Below are 21123 nucleotides of genomic sequence, written 5' to 3'. Positions count from 1 at the left end.
GGTAATCTGAGCAAGATCTAAAAACAGCTAATGATGCGAATTAATATATTAATTAACAAGTTGAGTTTAAGTTGTTTAATTTTAATAGCGATAGTCGTGGCATTTTTTTTTTTGTTTAACTTTGCTAGAGCCATTTTTTATCTATATACCTTAAATTTGTGGAGATGTTTTGTTCATTTTGGTGGCATTATTGCCTTAAGAAAAAGCTGTAAAATCCGTGACTCTTTTTTTCACTCGATGGACTGAGAAGGTGAAAAGTGGCTTCCTAATAGACACATTTAAACACATTTGTTTCCCCTAATTTCTCCATTAAAGCATATCTGTGAAGCAGGATCTGATATCAGGTGGTGAGAAAGACGGTGAGTGAATTGCTTTACTCTTTAATTGCTTCATTAGCATCAACACTAATCCTCCTCTAATTTCCACCCTCATTTCTCACACACATCTCTTCCAGCTCCCTCTTCTTCACCTCCGTCTTCCCTCATTTCTCCATCGCGCAGCAGCCTATTTGCTTTCCAAGGTAATGATAACAATTCAGCAGTCGGTAATGTTTATTTCATAAGCTCTGTTCCCCGGATAAACAAGAAGATGCAAAAGAACAGGCGGGCGTACTGAGCCTCATTGTGTCAGACGCTAATTTTTCTCCCTAATTATGGTTTAATTACAGTTGTGTATGCTAATACGCTAAACATTTGTACAAAACATGCCCAGCTTCCGCCTTTTCCTTTCAAGGAGTTGTGGGCAATAATGTTTCATTCCAGAGTTTGCATGATTTGACTTCATAAGTGGCACAACATGACAAAATAGTAATATTATTATTATTCATTGTCTTTTCGGCTTAGTCCCTTTATTAATCCGCGGTCGCCACACAGGAATGAACCACCAACTTATCCAGCACATGTTTTACGCAGCAGATGCCCTTCCATCCATACACACTTTATAATATGCCATAAGCTATAGTTACCTTTATTACTAAACAGTTATTATTGCTTTCCTAACCTAAGATATTGTTTCTTGTTTTTATATGTAAATGATAATAATAATAATAATAATTACTACTGTTTTTATTATTAATAATAATAATAATAATAATACTTTTTTTTTTACTTTAAAAACCCACTTATGGTTTCATTTTATTGAAAAACAACTAATATAACTAATAAGGAAAGGATGGTGTATGTGCTTTTTATACAAATATTTTTATGATAAATAGTTTATTTGTACTTTATAGTATAAGGCTATATCAAATTAAATCTTTATAACAATATATATATATATATATATATATATATATATATATATATATATATATATATATATATATATATATATATATATATATATATATATATATATATCAAATTAAAGGATAATACCTATTTTCTTGAGTGGTAAACACAACGTCCACAATAGTACATTGTACAATTTCCTACATAAGTGAGGAGAGTTAACACACACAGACACTCAATCAATCATGGACAGTCACTCATATACACACATTCATACAGACACAAACGCACGAAAGTCGCTCACTCTCACAAACACAGACAGTCAAGCACACACACAGACACCTACAGACAGACACTCACTCACTCTCTCACACACATATCCACTCCCTTATTCACTTGCCACAGCCATATCACCCTGAAGCCCAGGAACGGTTACTCACTGAAGCTAAGCAGGGCTGAGCCTGGTCAGTACCTGGATGGCAGACCACATGGGAAAACTAGGTTGCTGTTGGAAGTGATGTTAGTGATGCGAGCAGAGGGCACTCAACCTGTGGTCTGTTGTGAGTCCTAATGCCCCAGTAAAGTGAAGGGGACACTGTACGGTCAGTGAGCGCCATCTTTCAGATGACACATTAAACCAAGGTCCTGATTCTCTGTGGGCATTAAAAAAATCCCATTGCACTTCTCGTAAAGAGTAGGAGTGTAATCTCGGTGTCCTGGCCAAAATTCCCTCCATCGGCCCTTACTGATCATGGCCTCCCAATCATCCCCATCTACTGAATTGGCTGTAACATAATCTTTCCACTCCACTGGTAGCTGCCTTGTGGTGAGAACATTGGCGTCGTTGTCCTGTGGCTGCTGTCACATCATCCAAGTGGATGCTGCACACTGTTGGTGGTGTAAAGAGACTCCGTCCCCCTTATGATTGTGAAGCTCTTTGGGTTAATGGCCACACGATAAACACACATTACATTACATTATACTCTCACAAACACACATACAAACATCCACACAGACAGACACACACATAGAGACAATCACTCACTCAAACACACATACAGACATTCTGTCACACACTCACTTTCTTTCTTTCTTTCTTTCTTTCTTTCTTTCTTTCTTTCTTTCTTTCTTTCTTTCTTTCTTTCTTTCTCTCTCTCTCTCTCTCTCTCTCTCTCTCTCTCTCTCTCCCTCTCTCTCTCTCTCTCTCTCACTCCTGTGGTCAATGACCCAGTGTGAAAGTCCCAACCAAGCTGCTCATCCACACACATCCATGAACTGCATGCCACTGAACCATTAACATACAAATGGCTTCAACTTAACACGTGATTAAGATTTCAAATGCCATCAAATGTTAAAGAACTACCAACTAAAGAATAAATAACCTTAATGGAGACCTATAACATGCTGTCCTTCCTGAACCGCTTGGTTAAAATGTCCAGAATTTAATTTCTCATCATGCAACCCATCTTTCTCTAAATGATCATGAAGAGCTGTCCATGACATACAACCTGTTAAAAAGTGTCCTATACAGCGAAGAAAAAGTCCAAAAAGCATAAATGGAATTAAATGGAAAATTATACGGAGACATAAAGAAACCTACTAAAAGGAAAAGTATAGTCAAACTTAATTAAAACTTAAATGCATCACATGCTTATACAAAAAGTAACAAGTTCACACATGACCAAGAGTTTAAATCCTGGAAGGTGTATATGGCTTAAAGCAGTGGGTCCCGAAATGGGGGTCGCGGGACCATTGCAGGGGGTCTCTTGGTGATTTCCAAAAGTCAAATTAATTTTATTAAACTATTATAATTACCATGTTTTATCCATAACCCACAGATGATACAAATAGTAGTTAATGGTTACATAAAAAAGCAACAACATGCAAATGAAAAGCCTTCAGCCTTTAATTTTTTTTTCATTGGTGTGTTTGTGTTAAATTAACATTACAGCAATAGTGTCAGATGTAACAGATTGATTTTGTAGCACCAAGTTAAACTTTCTGACACCTTTATGGCAATCAAATACATTAAAAATAAATAGAGGCCACAACTGAACATTAAGAATGATCTCTGAGAGGCGGTCTCCAAATTTAAACCAAGAATAGACTTGTGCTGAAAACAGCCACCAGCATTTTTAGGTGAGGTTAATATTAAATTGAACAGATCATTAAATGACTACATAAATGATATGATTGTTAGACTGTTGCACTTTTTTGTGTTGACAATATGCTCGTGTTTATATATGCCTATTGTTGTGTGCGCAAGGTTTGTATGTTTATAACCACCTCCAAGAAATGGGGGGTCGTGAGTCACTGGCATTGTTATTTTGGGGGTCGTGGGATGAAAATTTTGGAAACCCCTGGCTTAAAGAACTGCCCATATGGTCAACAACATAAAAAAAACACTGCAGGTGAATAGGGTATAAAAATAAATCAATAATAATAATAGTTTTTCACCATACTTTCACAAACGCAAATGAAAACAAGACACTATGTCATCACATATGAGCTCATTTGCATACATTTCTGGCATTTCCGGTCTGCTGATGTGGAGAGAAAAAGCATTCTGAGCAGCTCAAACAGTATTGTAATTAAAATCTATGGTCAAAAATGTATAGTGTAATGTGTGACAAAAATATTTGGGATGTTTTCTTTACATTAGACTGAAAAACACTTCATGAAACGCCAAAAAGCCCAAAACCTGAACATTGACAGGTCTATAATATTATAAATATATTGTTTAGAAAATGACTTTGGACCAAAAAACATATGGGTCATTTTTTTGAAAATGAACCCTTGTCCACTGTTCAACTTTACTACCCTTTTATAATGTTAGGGATGAAAACATACACTGATATAAACTGCTGTAAAAATGAATCAGATGTTTTTTTTTTCTTTTTTGCATAAATCAGTTAGTCAACCTCTGTTCTGATCTAAACTACTAAATTGTTTAGAAAATTACAGGATTTTAACTCCTTAATTGACAAGTTCACAAATGATGTCAGTGATTTGGTGAAAAAAATACACAATATGACATATTTTTAATATAAAAAGTAATTGTGGACTGGAATTTTTTTTACCTTTTATCACAGTCTTGGACATGTGAAATATTAGGAAAAACGTTGGCTTTAATGCATTGGTTTTCATTATAACCACATTTGATGGTGCATAAATACACAGTCATTTGCAACGTAAATGCTTAAAGGTCACAGTCACACACTTACAAACACACATACTCACACTTTAATCTGCTGTTATAAAATCTAGAAACTAAGCTTTTTTTGCACAGGCATATCTAAAGTGTTATTGATGCCAACTGATGATCAACAGTAAAAATGACAAATTTTACCTCTTCCAACAAGGAAAACCACCAACAATCAAAAATGCATGATTTTAAGGTGTTATGGTTTTGCAGTCAAAAAATGTGGTTATAATGGAAGTCAATGGGGCTAAAACTGCCAATTAATTAGGTAGAGAAAAAAATTATAATCAATCAAAAACAATGCATCAAAGGCAATGTTGTTTCACATGTAAAAAAAAATCCAGTACAATTACTCTTTAAATTGAAAATATGTCATTGTGTGTGTTTTCTTTTCACCAAATCAGTGACATCATTTATGAAATTGGCATTTAAAATTTAAAATCCTGTAACTTTCTAAACAATTTAGTAGTTTAATTCAGGACTAATGTTGATTAACAGATTTATGGAAATGTGTATCACTGAGTTTAAAAAAAAAATCAAAGCATTTTCTCAAAATCTGTGTCAAAACGAGATTTGTCATGGAAATCATTCTGCTATTTGAAACTGAAAAAGTTGTGGCCAAATTAAGACACAAAATCACCCTAGAGTGAATGAAAACATCCCCAACAGTACATACAGCTTAAGAGTTATACATCATCTGAAAACTGAATAAAAACTATTGCCATCAATGTATGGTTGTGATAGAATAATATTTGGTCAAGATACAACTATTTAAACGTCTGAAATCTTCAAAAAGAAAAAATGAAATATTGCAAAAAAAAAACAATTTAAAGTTGTTCGAAGCACAGTAAAATCTAAGCAATCCATGTTACTATTCATAAATTAAATTTTGATATACTTACGGAAAGAAATGTACAGAATATCTTCATAGAATATGATCTTTGCTTAATATTCTAATGATTCTGGCATAAATTAAAAAAAATCATTTTTACTTAAACAATGTATTTTTGGATATTCCCACTAATTGACATGTGCAACATAAGTCTGGTTTTGTGATCCAGGGTCACATATGCACTAACAATAATAGCAGTCTCCACATCACAACTATTCCATAAAAACACAGAGGACTGCTTTCATTGGAATGACGTTAATATAAAATCACATCTAAAGAGTGACAGTTTGCTGCCCACTCTATATGATGGTAAATGGTTGTCATGCAGGCATTGGACAGATGACATAATGGCTCTTTTTTTCATTTGGACTTGATAAACACCAGCTCATAGTCACAAGAGCTGGCTGTTTATGGGAATAAGCGATGACTGAACAGTGCGGTGGATGGCTAATGACCACAGCCACTGACGGAACATGTACTGATTCAGCTTCGAGGAGAAAAATACATCGCAAAACAGTAGTAAATAAAATCAGCCGGAAAATATCAGTAATAAAATTATTATTATTATGTTGTGGTTGTGAAAAATATAATAATTCTTATTGTCGTTGCTCACTACATAATAATAATTATGATAATGATAAAACAATAATAATAAAATAATAATATTGATAACTTATTATTGGTTGTTCATTCATTTATTAATTTTCTTGTCGGCTTAGTCCCTTTATTAATCTGGGATCGCCACAGCGGAATGCACCACCAACTTATCCAGCACGTTTTAACACAGCGGATGAACTTCCAGCCGCAACACATCTCTGGAAACACACACACACACAATTTAGCCTACCAAATAATTCACCTGTACCGCATGTCTTTGGACTGTGGGGGAAAACGGAGCACCTGGAGGAAACCCACACGAGCACAGAGAGAACATGCAAACTCCACACAGAAACGCCAACTGAGCCGAGGTTCGAACCAGCGACCTTTTTGCTGTGAGGCGACAGTACTACCTACTGCGCCACTGCGTCGCCCCTGTTATAGGTCGTTATGTTTAATATTATTTTAGCTTTGGAAAAATAATAAATCACAAGCCAATAGTGAATAAAATCTGAAAATAGTCATATTAATTTAAAATAACAGCTAAACATTTTTATAATAATATAAAAAAAACAAATGGGGTTAATCTTATGATTATTAATAATAATAAGAAGAAGAACAACAATACATTTTTAGTTAATAGTAATACTTAAGATGGTTAATATTAATATAAAATATTAATATATAAAAATATAATTATACTTAAATAAAATAAATATGATATTATATTATAATAAATATTTTATTTACTATAATAAATATAACATTAATATAATAATATAAAGTAATAGTTTTGCATTTTTATATTATTAATTATAATAAAAATAGAATGTCAAAACTTTGACACTGTCTTTTTCAGGCTTCTTTGATGAACAAAGTTTAAAAGCATATATATATATATATATATATATATATATATATATATATATATATATATATATATATATATATATATATATATATATATATATATATATAGTGCATATTAATAAAATACAGTTATTGTTGCAAAGCCAAATATTAATTTCTCAACATCAATTTATTTTTGATTGCAAAGATACTTTATTTCCTATTTCTTCGTTCTCTTCATCCCTGTACAGGCCTTAGGCCGGCTACAAGGGTCAAGTCAAGCCAGGGTGAGAGAAAAGATCAGCCTTCCCATCATTTATTTTTATCTTTTTCAGATGTCACACACAACAGGTTCTGGAGAAGTAGCTACATGGATCAATATCTATTTAGTGACCTAACCCCAGTGTATGTGTATGTCAAAGCAGGCAATCTAAAGCTGTTTGAAGTATTTCATCTGGCACAGTCCTGCCCCCTGACCTGTCCAAAACACGGACCTCTCCGTCCCGAAGGCATGCTGTTCTCCAGCAATAAACAAGGCTGGGAAGTTGTTGCACACTTGTCACAATGTTGGTGGCAACCGACCACCTCTGAATCGTGTGTCTCTTTTTCCACCAGGCTCTTGCTTTCTGTTCGTCTGTGCTTTTCGAAAAGCTGCAGTAACACAGGGACACAGAAATATGACTTCTTAAATAAAGTCGATTCAGTGGCCCAGCTTACTCCATGTTCAGGGTAAGTTGAGACAGGTCAGGTTAATATATTTAGATGCTTTAATTCATAATATTGAATCTTATTACAGATAATAAGGGTTACAAAATACAGTTAAAATCAGAATTATTAGCCCGCTTGAATTATTAGCCCCTGTTTAAAAATAATTTCCAACACATTTCTAAACATAAGTTTTATTAATTCATTCCTAATAACTGATTTCTTTTAATTTTGCCTGATGACAGTACATAATATTTTACTAGATATGAGATACTAGTATTCAGCTTTAAGTGACATTTATTGGCTTAACTAGGTGAATTAGGCAAATCAGTGTAATTAAGCAAGTCATTGTATAATGATGGTTTGTTCTTTAGACAATCAAAAAAAAATATTGGGGGCTAACAATATTGACCTCAAAATGATTTTAAAAATAAATACTTGAATAAAACAAATAAGACTTTCTCCAAAAGAAAAAAGCTGTGAGAAATTCCTGTTAAAAATAATTTGGGAAATATTTGAAAAAGATTTGAGAAAATCATTTTGGCTTCATCTGTATGTACTCAATTAGATTTTTTTGAAATATACACAATTTTCTATTCTTCATTTTTCAACCAACTATAAAACATCCAGAAAAAGAGTTAAATATTAAAATAAAGCGTGAATTTCAGATGATACCCTTTAATGTAATGTTTAACATAGCTTCAAAGGCATCATGAAACTGTTGTCTCCCAAAAAGTATTCACTTTTCTGAAAACTAAAAGTTTGTTATCAATTATCAAAGATATTTTCAGTAACAGACTACAGTTTGATACATTAAGAAAACCCTGCTTTTTGCACCATGAAGCAAAGCCACATTTTTGTTTGTTTGTTTTTGTTTTTTTTATTTTTGCCTCAGATTGACTTCTGAGTTGACACATAAAAGAGGTAACATCTGAATTAACCCTCACAATGTATTCAAATTATAACAAGTATTTGAACTATGATATTAACAGTTATAACTTTACATTTTTCATATAAAACTGCATTAATTATGATGTATTCATCATTATTGAGTCAATGTAAATTAAAAAATCTTGTTTTTACAGCATTATTCTACAAACTATTTAAAATCTAAAATTGTTTCTAAGAAGTTACCAAAAACTAATTAGTCCTAAAACAATGTGTAAGATTCAGGAAAAATCCTAAAGACATTTTACAAAAGCTTTTTGGCACTAATATATCTTAGATAATATTGCATAAAGTGCTTTGACTCTATGCATATTGGTCCAATGGTTGTATTTTTTTGTATATACAGTTAAAATCAGAATTATTAAACTCCCTTTGAATTTTTATTATTTTTTTAAATATTTCCAAAATGTTTCCAAACAAACAGAACAAACCATTGTTATACAATAACTTGCCTAATTACCCTAACCTGCCTAGATAACCTAATTAAACTAAGCCGTTAAATGTCACTTTAAGCTGTACAGAAGTTTCTTAAAAAATATCTAGTCAAATATTATTTGCTGTCATCATGGCAAAGATAAAATAAATCAGTTATTAGAGATGAGTTATTGACACAAGAGAGTTATTAGAAGTATTATGTTTAGAAATGTGTTGAATAAATCTTTTTTCCGTTAAACAGAAATTGGGGAAAAAAAAACAGGGGGCTTCAACTGTATAAAAACAAGTTTCTCAAAGCACTTACAAAGTTTCATTGCTTTATCTAAAAACAATACCTTTTCGGCCATATTTCTGAAGTTCTTACAGACCAAACCAGACCCTAATATGTTATAGAATATGACATAAAAGCAAATTATTTTTTTTCATCTGATAGTAATATCACAGAATATATTACATTTTTACAGGTGAGAAATGCTGAGATACAAAAACAAAGTAAAACAACATAACGACAAACACGCAGTCCCCCCCACTGGGTTTGTTTCTCTGACAGACTAAGGTCTGAAAGAGTAAATAAGCAGACATCTACGCCAATCTTTCATTCAGCCGGCAGTCATCCATCCAGTGTGCACTTCTTAATCTGGTCCTGCTAGCACTGGGGAAACAAAGACCTTCAGCAGATAAAACAAATGATCCCACTAGGAATAGGAAACAACTCACAGTCAACAGTCCCACTCGCAACACAAGTCAGTATCTTTGGGTGATTGAGCCATGTGTGTCCACACAAAATACACACACTGCACCACAAAAACAGAGAAGGGGTAGGAAATATTTCTCAATTCACAGGACTTTAAAAGTACCAAACCGTTTGAAATCGCTGTTGTGTTGAGTCGTGAATAAAGTCACGATAACTACCCTGTATAAGCAGTTTTGTCTGAAAAACTGATAGCGCCATTAGACCGAGGTCTAAACTTTTTAATAGAAACTTTTCTTGAAGTAATAAAGATTAATCTTCTTTAATGATCGAGACGGCAATATTGGTAAACAATATAGCACATATTAATTGAAAAATGTGGCAAAAAGTACAAGGGACATAGAAGTAGTCTTTACGTAAATTACAGTTTCTAAATAGTTTGTCAGCAAAAACTTTTGGGACAACGTTATGGGTTTTACTTCAAATAAAATACCACAAAAATGTAAACATAGTTTCACTACGCTTGGAATAGATTAATTTAATTATGGTATTTGTAGTAAAAATGTGGTTATACAAATGGTGATCAGTATGCCATGGTTACTACACCTTTACTCTAATAAAACCATGTTTAATTTTGATAAGGTTCAGCTACTAGCCTGTTTCCGGAATGATTTAGCACCATGCTAGCATTCCTTAAAATGCTGAAATTATGTTTCTAACTTGACTAAACAAATTACTGCTTAAAGGGATAGTTCACCTTAAAAAGAAAAATTGCTTGCAATTACTCAACCTAAAGTCCTTCCAAAGCCTCATAAGTTTCTTTATTCTGATAAACACTAAATGAGATAATTTGAAGAAAGCTGAAAGCCTGTAACCGTTAACTTACATAGTAGGAAAAACAACTATTATGGAAGACAATGGTTACAGGTTTCTGTCTTTCTTTAAAATATCTTGTTTAGTGTTTAACAGACGAAAATCAAACAGGTTTGGATCAAGTTTGGTAAATAATAAAATAATTTTCAGTTTTAAGTGAGCTATCCCATTGAGCAGTGCTAGAAAGCATGTGGGTATGTCATGAATGAACATGTTAGCATGTTTCTAGCATGTTTTATCACAATGCTGACAAGTTTACCTAATGTGCTGATTAACATGCTTAGTTTGTTTTATGGTAACATGTTTCTAACATGTTTCCCACATCTGCAGAATGACTAACAATGTTGCTAGTATGTTTTTTGTTTTACCATTGGGATAACGCAGATTAGCATATTACTAGCATGTTTCTGCCTTGTTTTACCACATAGCTAACATGTATTAGCATGTCTATGCTATTGTGTTAAATAGCTTTTTATTAAAAGAATATGTAAATTAATGTGCCATACTCATTAAGAATACAAATATATTGGGAAATTAAAATAAATATACTGACCTGTACTTAAAAGAAAAAGAGATAAGACTACTTAAAATTCTACTCAAAATGTTCTAAAAATACAATTCTGATGCATAATTGACAATTATATTAACTGAACTGAAAAAGAAATAATATTTTTAAATGATATTGTTGGCAAATAAAATGCATTGATTTGTTTCTGTTTCAAAGTCCGAAATACATAACCCATGACAATGTTAATTTAAGTTACTAAATTATTAAAAATTATTATTATCTTAATCAATTATCTAAATTATTATTATTATTTTGTCAATTTCAATGGAAGTTCAAATTAAATGTAATGTTGATTCAACTTCTATTAGATAACACCCCTCCTGTTATTTTTTTTCTATTTGAAATATTTCCCAAATGATGGTAAACAGAGGAATTTTTCACAGTATTTTGGATAATATTTTTTCTTCTAAGGAAAGTCTTTAATGTTTTCTTTCAGATCAAATAAAAGCTGTTTTTTATTTAAAGAAATAATAATTTTAAGGTCTATATTATTAGTCCCATTAAAGGTGCAGTATTGATTGTCTTCAGAAATATTTTTTGTTGTGCTGGTCAAAAGTCTCAATAGTAATGATTTAAGTAAATGATCTAAATGTATTTATATGTATTTTTGTATGCTTTATAAGGCATAAGACTAAAAAAGGTTCATCCAATTAAAATTTGTTGGGCTGACAATCTGTCAACAAATGTAGATTTGTACAACTGCTCGACACTGTTCATGCAGATCTGCCGTTTACGCGTGAAATCTTCTGGCAAAAGATTGATGTGACTATTTTTTAGTTTCATAAATGATCTTTTACATCATTGATAATGTAGTTTTTTGTTAGTTTTATAACAAAACATAAGTAAATAAGTGATTTAATTTAAAGGCTTCATGAACACTTTTGTATAATAGCCGAGAGAGCTTAATATGCTGCATTTAATCCATATGTTGTCACACGTGCTAAAATTCCTTACAACGCAAACACGGGATAGCACGGAACACAGTTTCAAGAAAACCCTAAAATGTGACGGACTTGGCTTTGAGGTTATGGTTATTTAGGCTAATAAAATACAAAAGACAAGGGAATTAGGATGTTAAAATAAACTAACAAAAACCATAATAGCATTATTCTGCCTAGCCTGCTTTACTGAGGTGAAGTTGATTTTATATTCACATTGGTTGAACAATGACAACCTGTGAGGCGCTCCCTATATTGTCTACCATGCTACTTCAGTCTGAAATAGCATGTAAGAATTTCTTAGTAATAAGTGTAATTCCTGCACCCTGTTGACCAAGCATATAAGCATAGTTGCTTTAGGACAAAGTGCTTGAGAGAGTGAGACAAGCAATCCTTGCATGCATGAAATATTGCACATTATAACAAGTTTTGCTTGCTACACAACTGAAAACGTGCTAGATATACTACAGTTTTTTGTTCGGATTTGTAGCATTATAAAGTACTTGTAATGTTTTTTAACTGGTAAAGGACATGATATAGTGTCTACTGGCAGCTTTAAGGTGCACATTTATGATTTCAGGAGGCATAGCTTTAGACAGCAGGGGAGGGACTGTGTTTTTAAAGATATTATGCCAACTGTTAGCTTTTTGGCTGATCACCTGCACCTTTAAGCAATATTGTTTTCAGATTTTTTTACAGAACAAACCACTGTTTTACAATGACTTGCCTAATTATTATAATTATTAACCTACTTAAGTTTTTAAATTGCACTTTAAGCTGAATACTTGTCTCTCCAAAAATATCTATTAAAATTGTATTTACTGCCATCATGGCAGTGAAAGTTATTAGAAAAGAGTTATTAAAACTAACTTTTTTCCCGTTAAACAGAGATTGATTGATTGGGCTAATAATTCTGACTTCAACTTATATACTATATAATATAATATAATATAATATAATATAATATAATATAATATAATATAATATAATATAATATAATATAATATAATATAATATAATATAATATAATATAATTTAATATAATATAATATAATATAATATAATATAATATAATTATTCATTGACTACTCAGTTTATGTCAGTTTAATGCTTACAGTTGTCTGAGATGCTGTTTATGAATATTTGTAGTCCAAGTTTTTCATTCGTGGTATAGTGACCCTGTAACTTTAACTTTACTAATTTTAATGTGAAACTAGAGCTCAATGTCAGGCCCATGTGAGGGTGAGTAAGGGGCCTGGAAATATCAGGCAAACACAAGCATCGCTGACGACCTGATCATTTATTCTAAGTGCATTCTTAGGTTTTCAAAGAAGGCCAAGTCTTGACATGGATGGTTCACCCCAACATTACAATTCTGTCATCATTTAACCTTCACTCCTTTAAAATCTGTTCGAGATTTTTTCTTCTGTTGAACACAGAAAATATATACATTTAAAGTCAGAATTATTAGCCCCCCTTTGAATTTTCTTTTTTTAAATATTATAATAGATATATAATAATATAGAGCAAGGACATTTTCACAGTATGTCTGATAATATTTTTTCTTCTGAAGAAAGTCTTATTTGTTTTATTTCGGCTAGAATAAAAGCAGTTTTTAATTTTTTCAAAAACATTTTAAGGTCAAAATTATTAGCCCCTTTAAGCTATATATATTTTTTGATAATCTACAGAACAAACCATTGTTATAAAATGACTTGACTAGTTAGCCTAACCTGCCTAGTTAACCTAATTAAGCCTTTAAATGTCACTTTAAGCTGTATAGAAGTGTCTTGAAAAATATTGAGTCAAATTTTATTTACTGTCATCATGGCAAAGATAAAATAAATTAGTTATTAGAAAAGAGTTAATAAAACTATTATGTTTAGAAATGTGTTGAAAAAAATCTTCTTGCATTAAACAGAAATTGGGGGAAAAAATAAACATGGGGGCTAATAATTCTGACCTCAACTGTATATAAGAATGGTGGAAACTGTATCCTTGGGTCTCAGTGCCTACGAGCTTCCAAAAGTCTTCAAAATATCTTGTTTTGTGTTCAGCATTGGGAATAAAAAAATTTAGTGTGAGCAAATTTGAGCATTTATTTATTTTAAATGTACTATGCCCATAAAGAGTAAAGCAAAAACAGGCAAAATAAGATTTTGTTCTCAATTCTTTATGAAACATTGACTTCATACATTTTTCTCCCAGAGATGTGGGTTAATGATTTGCAAAACAGAAGATGCTTAAGGGTATGTTTCTGCTTCTTTATTTAAAAGGGGAAATGCAGATGTAAAAGCCATGAAATTTGCTAAATATAGTTGCAAGGGAATTGTGAAAAGTCTCAGCATAAAACCCAACTGGTGACACGGTTCGGTGAGAAACAATGACACCTCTGTTGCTGTTTTTTCACACTCTGCTAATGAGCTTGTGACTCAGGGATGCTTACAATAAACACGTGTGCAATATTGCCTCCCCTTATTCACACGGTTAAGTGGTACATTTTTATTTAAATAAGTGCTTACAATATAGCATATTTAACATTATATCAGAAACAAAAACATTACAAAGTAAGTTTTTATGTATATTAAATATTGCACATTATTTTCAACGTTAGTTGTTCTTAAATTGCTCTATTACATTATTACTTCTCTTAGAAATTATATATATATATATATATATATATATATATATATATATATATATATATATATTAGATGAAATCGGTGAGCTCTCTAAACCCCAATGACAGCAATGATCACGAAACGAAGTCCAGAAAAGGAACCAAAAACATTGTCAAAACATTCCATGTGACTTCAGTGGTTTAATTGTGATCATACAGCTCCATGAACACATTTAGGGTGGCCGAGAGAGAAACACATTTAAGAAAAATTTAAGTTTAAGAAATTTAAGAAAACACATGCAATTACAAAAACGCCAGCAAATTAAGGAAAATGTTTAAAAACGTGCTGCATTTTCTCACAAATTCTTTCAAATATCATGAAACACAATGGGAATGTTTCAAGAGGACTCTGATATGTGACAAATCTGGCTATTTAGGTTATGGTTATTTAGGCCAATAAAATACAACAAGGGAATCAGAATGTTAAAATAAACAAATAAAAAAACTCACCTTTCAAAGATCACCTACAACTTCACTGAGCAATAGTCACGGCACAGCAGCATCTGGATCCACTTGAAACATTTACGTTGTTGTCCGATGTTTTTGCAAGTATTTTGAGAAAATGCAGCACGTTGTCATAAATTGTTTGCGTCATGATAAAATGCAGCACGTTTTGTTAATTTGTTTTCATTGTGTGAAAATGCTGCACATTTTTAATGTGTTTGCTTTGTGAGGAGTTGCAACACATGTGCTGTCAAGCGGATAAAGATCTTTTCTTAATTTGCTGGCATTTTTTGTATTACACGTCTTCTCAAATTGCAGCACATTAAGCTCTCTCGGCCACTGTACTTTTTTTGTGGCAAAAACAATGTAAATAAATATATCTTATATCTTTTCTCCTGTGTCAGGTCAAGGTGTGCACAACACATCATTTTTCCTGAAGTAAACACAAAAGTGTTCTTGGAGCCTCAGGTAACACTTTACTTTTACTTTACAGGGGGTGTTCATAAGAGTATGACAACCATATATAACATGAATATATGAACGACATGTTATGCATGCTTATGGCAACTGTCATTAAGTGTCATTAGCTCAGAAAATGTCATTTGAAATGAAAAGGTGACTTTGTTTGAGATGTCTTTGGCATGACAACTTAAACAAGTACAAAATTGTGCCCGGCAATAAAACTACTGTCTTTATCATGACAGCTTGACATTACCAAGACAACATAACTTGTCATAAATCTGTCATAAACATGAGACCTTTATAATTGTGTCATGATTATTTTCCTGATCACTTTTTTTTTCTAGTGGAACAAACTGAACTTGGTTGTTTGATATTTACATTAAAATGCATTGTTTTAGGCGCATTTTGTCTAGTTTTACTCAAAGAATGATTTTCTTTTGAAGTGGATGCTTTACCACAGCAGAATTCTTGTTACAATGTGGTAACAGAGACACAAATGAGATAATGACATACCTGAAGGCAGAGACCAGAGTGCAGATGGTACAGTCAATGTTTTTAGTAATAATGTGTCATTTTGAAAAATGCTAAATCTCCCATTGCAAGATGAGAACACCAGTGACAAAAAAGTTAAGATTACTTAATTATCTTTTAGGTAGTTCTTTTACATTTCCCCGAAGAATAATTGTAAACAAACAATGGCAAATTAAAATATACAAGTTAAAGTTTTAATTTCTTTTTTCTCTTTAATTACTAAACAATAGACTGTAACATAAAAATTTCTGATTAAGATTCATCACAGGATCGTTTTTTGGTATACATGTGGTTGTAAATCATTTTAATTCAACCCTAATATGTTTGTTGAAACCTAATATTCATAGAGAGAACACACTTTTTTCATTAAACACACATTTAATAATAATAAAAAAAACATATACTTTATTTACTATTTTTTCCATCACAATAAATGCATCAATATCATAAGGACAAGGTCATAGGCACAACATTGGTAGAGAAAACAGAAACCTATTTAGACAATATACAATATTACTCTATTATGCAATGCCTTTTATTAAATACAACATATTTGCTGTACATTTTTCTTGCACAATAGATATTTCTTGTACATATTTAAGGTAATATGTTACCAATTAGTGAAGAGGCAATCAGTTTACCTTATTTAGCAATTTCTTAACATTTTAATCAGCATAGTGATGCCTCCACTCCAAAAACTGAACTACAGTTTCAATTTACAATAATCTTCTATGTGAAGCTGCTTTGACACAATCTACATTGTAAAAGCGCTATACAAATAAAGGTAAATTGAACTGAATTGACATCTACTAAAATAAAACACAATGTAATTGCCCTCCCTTAAATGCCACTGCATTGGCATTAGCCGTTAGTTATTTGGCTAATGCCATAGACTTGAATGACTGTCAGTGGCTTTCTTACAAAAAATGGCAGATTAAATATTTTTTTATTATGTTTCTTTACAATGTTGAAAAGTTGTCATCTGTAAAGCTGAACAGTTTAATTACTTTACTTAACTAATATACACTTACCAGACACTTTATTAGGTACACCTTACTAGTACCGGGTTGGACCCCCTTTTGCCTTCAGAACTGCCTTAATCCTTCATGGCATAAATTTAACAAGGTACTGAAAATATACCTCAGAGATTTTGCTCCATATTGACATGATAGCATCACGCAGTTGCTGCAGATGTGTCGACTGCACCTCTATAATGCAAATCTCCTGTTCAACCACATCCCAAAGGTGCTCTATTGGATTGAGTTCTGGTAACTATGGAGGCCATTTGAGTACAGTGAACTCATTGTCATGTTCAAGAAACTAGTCTAAGATGATTCGCGCCTTATGACATGACATGTTATCATGCTGGAAGTAGCCATCAGCAGATGATTACACTGTGGTCATAAAGGGATGGACATGGTCAGCAACAATACTCAGGTAGACTGTGCTGTTGAAATGACACTCAATTGGTACTAATAAGCCCAATGTGTGCCAAGAATATATCCCCCACACCATTACCCCACCACCAGCAGCCTGAACCGCTGATAGGCAGAATTGATCCATGCTTTCATGTTGTTGATGCCAAATTCTGACCCTACCATCCAAATATTGCAGCAGAAATCGAAACTTTCAACCAGGCAACATTTTTCCAATCTTCTATTGTCCAATTTTGGTCAGCCTGTGTGAATTGTAGCCTCAATTTACTGTTCTTAGCTGACTGGAGTGGCACCCAGTGTGATCTTCTGTTGCTGTAGCCCATCTGCCTCAAGGTTGGTTGTGTTGTGCATTCAAAGATGCTCTTCTGCATATCTAACGTAACGAGTAATGAGTGCTTATTTGAGCTACTGTTGCCTTTCTATCTGCTTCAACTAGTCTGGCCCTTCTCCTCTGACATCTGCCATCACATGCAATGTATTTGCGCCCACAGAAGTTATTTAGCTACTGTTGCCTATCTATCAGAACTTTCTCTTTTGCGAACCATTCTCTGTAAAACCTAGAGATGGTTGTGCGTTAGTAGTTTCTGAAATACTCAGACCAGCCTGTCTGGCACCAACAACCAAGTCACGTAAATCACCCCTCTTCCCCATTCTGATTCTCAGTTTGAACTGCAGCAGATCGTCTTGACCATGTTTACATGCCTAAATGCATTGAGTTGCTGCCATGTGAATGGCTGATTAAAACTTTGCGGTAACGAGCAGTTGGTCAGGTGTACCTAATAAAGTGGTCGGTGAGTGTAAGTGAAAGTACATCACAGTTGCATACATAAAAAGTCACAGATTTCTAGTTCCCAGCATGCATAGTGTCAGACTGTACAATGAGAAGTTTTGTAGAGTTACCATTGTGGAGAAGAGTAGAGTCTGCGGTTAGGTTGAGGATGATCTGAAAGGAAATTAAAATTGCTTATTAAAAGTTTAATGAAATTAGCACATGCTAGTCAGTTGATATTTACAAATGAACCTTTAAGATTTAAATTATTATCATGTTTATTTATGCAAGCAACTTTGAGAAATAATTTATTTGTTACTCTTAAGTTCTAATAACTTCAAATATATATATTTGTGGTGGTAACAGATTAAGCCAAGATTTTAGATTTTTAGATTTTACCAGCCTGATCTTATGAGGAAACGTAAACATTTTACGTTTTGTCAGAAAAGTAGATTTGTATAAATTCATAAAATTTATTTTGATTGAAAATATACTTTTATATTAAATATAAATTAATAGCAGGCATGCCTCAAACCATCGCAATCTCACTGCAATTTGTAACTTTTTGATTTAGTGGCTAATTTGTATGAAATCGAATGATCTTATTCATACAATTTAGTACAATTTGCTTATCTGCCAATGATGGTTGGGTTTAGGGGTGGGGTTGACTGACACGCCTCCTTTTAAAAATTGTACATTTTTGTATGAATTCCTAAATAAATAATTATGTTTCCTTGTGAGATCCGGATGCCCAAACCCCACTCTCACACCCAATTGTCATTCACTAAAATGAACGAATGAGATCATACTAATGAATATGAATTCATTACCACTAGTGTAAAAAGCTATGATTTGCAGTGAAATTAAGTTAGTTTAACACAAAAGGAATCGGTGTTGGCTTTGCCAAGCATCAAGTTGCCAACATGACCAAACCCACATCCATAATTTCCAAGGAATGCGACGTTTTCACACTTTCAAATCTACAGAAATCGATTTCAAACTGAGAGAGGAGTTCGACGCGATGACTGTAGATGACCGAAAAGTCAAGTCTATTGTAACTTTAGAAGGTTTAAAAAAAAGCAAAAAAACAAAGCCGTTATCACTGACAGCAGCAGTGTAAAATTAATTCTAGCTGCCTTCAATTTTTTTGTTGAATCAACCTAACTTTTTTGAGTTATCTCAACTTCATTTATTCATTCATTTTCTTTTCGGCTTTGTCCCTTTATTAGATTGGGGTCACCACAGCGGAATGAACCGCCAACTTATCCAGCATATGTTTTATGCAATGGATGCCCTTCCATCTGCTGGGAACAACTTACATCAATCAAACTGTATAAAAATATTAAGTTAAACTTTGTATAACCTAAAAGATTTTGTTGAAACCTGATGACAATAAGTCAAACTTATTAATGACTTATTACAATAAGTTGAAGTAACATAAAACATTTGTTTTCATGACATTTTGACATATTATTTTTTTCCAAAGTTTGAGTTCTCTTTACGACTTTGCTTTCTATAGCTACTCTCTATAGCTATACTTTCTATCACTTACTCTCATAATAAAGCCAAAAATAACAAAATAAAATTGCAAGGGAGAAAAATTTGCCTAGATTGTTATCCCATAAACATACCATAAATTCAATTGATAATTCTGAAGCTAATAGAAGAATTTATGAGGTCACCAGTGATGCATGAGGCCTCAAACACCAAGAAGAAAAAAAAAAACACACACATCCGGCACATGCATCAAGAGAAGGCCATTTAGACAGTATTCCTAACAACTGCTTCCATTCTACACTTAAGTATGACAACACAGCAGAACCATACCACCCCCTTTTCTATAAGCTACTAAATTATGTGGAACAAAACAGCATGACACTGCCAACAAAGACTGAAATGTATGTAACTTCCTCAATATTATGCTTCACTAGTTTTCTTTGTGTGAGATGTGTGTCCATACTTTGTACATGGATGAATGGCCCAGTGAGGAATTTAGCTGAGCGCTAAATGAAGTGACTTGTGCCAGGCAAATTTAATATGTGGTTTTCACAGACTAAAGTGGCAGTAGAAGGGGGGCACTATACACTGTTGCCCCAAGGCAGGGTGATAAAGAAGAGCAACAGTGGGAGAAGAAGGAAAGCCTTGCAGCTAAAATTAAAAAGACCAAAAAATGGCAACCTTATCACATTAAAAGCAGACAAGTCCAAAAGGACACCCTAAAATAGTACAATCTGGAACACACAAAGTTGACTATTTTCATTAAAAACTGAAAGCTTTTTTATTTTAAGCTTTGGTCTTTAATTTATATATCAATGGCAAAATGCATTATGCAAAAATGCACTCGTTTTCTGAAGGACTGCATTTTTGGCAGTGTAAACAAAGATCTACTGCACATATACATTTCATGTGCTGTTTATGGGTATAAATGATTGATAAAAACAACATTAGTAGGCTACAGGACTGTGTGTGCATATTTGTAGTGTTATGTTTCTTTACCAAGTTACAACGCCAACTACTGGCCTTACGTGCATTACAGCGCATTTTTAGTTTTCATGGATCATGGGCATCCTTCTGCACTCTAATAAATTCCCAGAATTTTACACCATGTTACTTGCTGCCATGTTAACATGTTATTTTTTTTTTACAGTAAATTACATTAGTGTCACTTTACAGAATTTAACTGTTAAATTTGACAAATTCAGAATTTTATTGTGAAATCAAGACTGGCATCATAATCACAGCAAATTACTGTAAAAATGTCTATTGTTTGCATGTTAGTTATAGGAATTCAAACACTATTAATGTTTTATTCAACATAGAAATGAATACTTTTATGCTAGTAAAGGCACCTTTTTGATATTTAGAAATATTTAC

General features: G+C 32.7%; 1 long non-coding RNA gene across 3 annotated transcripts; it reads left to right on the top strand.

Moving 5' to 3' along the window:
• The first annotated feature begins 8 nt into the window (after positions 1–8).
• On the top strand, positions 9–19816 carry LOC147836400 (uncharacterized). Of its 3 annotated transcripts, none has more exons than XR_015493868.1 (6): positions 9–359; positions 455–520; positions 7192–7278; positions 7385–7498; positions 15456–15519; positions 19479–19816. It is a non-coding gene; the product is annotated as an uncharacterized LOC147836400 (long non-coding RNA). The 3 variants fall into 3 exon arrangements; XR_015493869.1 differs by having other exon boundaries at positions 29–359; positions 7195–7278; XR_015493870.1 differs by lacking the exons at positions 7192–7278; positions 19479–19816 and having other exon boundaries at positions 237–359.
• The last annotated feature ends 1307 nt before the right edge of the window (positions 19817–21123 follow it).

Source organism: Danio rerio, chromosome 6, assembly GCF_052040795.2.
Source record: "Danio rerio strain M-AB ecotype USA chromosome 6, GRCz13ab, whole genome shotgun sequence".
NCBI classification, from domain to species: Eukaryota; Metazoa; Chordata; class Actinopteri; order Cypriniformes; family Danionidae; genus Danio; species Danio rerio.
This window is presented reverse-complemented; position numbering and strand designations above follow the sequence as displayed.